The sequence below is a fragment of the Etheostoma cragini genome, chromosome 23 (genome assembly GCF_013103735.1).
Source record: "Etheostoma cragini isolate CJK2018 chromosome 23, CSU_Ecrag_1.0, whole genome shotgun sequence".
NCBI classification, from domain to species: Eukaryota; Metazoa; Chordata; class Actinopteri; order Perciformes; family Percidae; genus Etheostoma; species Etheostoma cragini.
In genome coordinates, this window is record NC_048429.1 from 131,073 (window position 1) to 132,445 (window position 1,373).

Genomic DNA, 1,373 nt, shown 5'->3' on the forward strand with positions numbered 1-1,373 from the left:
CTATATAAACCAACTGGTCTCTATGCTGTCTGAGTCCTCTATTCATCATCTATATAAACCAACTGGTCTTTATGCTGTCTGAGTCCTCTATTCATCTTCTATATTAACCAACTGGTCTCTATTCTGTCTGAGTCCTGCTGAGTCTAGCAGCTCTAGCAACTGAGCTGCTAGAGTCCAGAAGCTCTAGCAACTGAGCTGCTAGAGTCCAGAAGCTCTAGCAACTGAGCTGCTAGAGTCTAGAAGCTCTAGCAACTGAGCTGCTAGAGTCTAGCAGCTCTAGCAACTGAGCTGCTAGAGTCTAGAAGCTCTAGCAACTGAGCTGCTAGAGTCTAGAAGCTCTAGCAACTGAGCTGCTAGAGTCCAGAAGCTCTAGCAACTGAGCTGCTAGAGTCTAGCAGCTCTAGCAACTGAGCTGCTAGAGTCTAGAAGCTCTAGCAACTGACACTGAGGCGACGACAGCCGTAGCTGTCTAGCGGCTAGAGTCTAGCAGCTCAGTATGTCTTTACCTGTCGCACCTTGAGGAACAGTGAGTGACCCCCCCCCACACACACACACACACGCACACACACACATGCCTGTAATGTTGTCATGCTGATGCTGATATCAGTTTTGTTCTTATTTTTGTTGATGTAAATGTGATCAATGTCTCCCTGTTTATGAACTTTGGCAATACTGTATGTCACTATGGTCATGCTAATAAAGCTTCTTTGAATTGAGAGAGAGAGAGAGAATCCAACAAAACATTTTGTATTTACCAACATTTGGAAGTTTATTGTTAAGTGTGGAGATAAAATAATGAACAATGTAATATACACTATGTAAAAAATAAAAACTCCCCCCCTCCCCCCTTTCAGGGGGGCTGTGTGTCATCCACCAGCTCGGGTCCTCTACCAGAGGCCTGGGAGTTTGAGGGTTCTGTTCCTAGGACTGGACTCTTCTGGACAGAGACCTCTGATGGTTTACCTGGAATCTGCTGGAGCCACTCTCCCAGTTTGGGGGTCCCAGCCCCGCCCCCCCACTGGCACCACTGTTGCTCTTCCTCTCCACATCTTCTCCAGCTCCTCTTTCAGCCCTCGGTGGTTCTCGAGCTTCTCGTGATCCTTCTTCTTGATGTTGCTGTCGCTCGGGATCGCCAAATCTATCACTACTGCCCCCCCACACACACACACACACTACTGCCCCCATAAATATATATAGATAGATATTATTTATAAAGAACAACAAGCCGCTCAAACGGGGATAATATCACTAAAAGGTAAATACCAAACTAATCGTTAAAATACACAAACTATATGAACATTATTACATGTAATTATGCTGGGTCACTAGGTTTCCCCCTCTAATTCCCCCTGCTCTGGTGTTTCCCCCTCTCA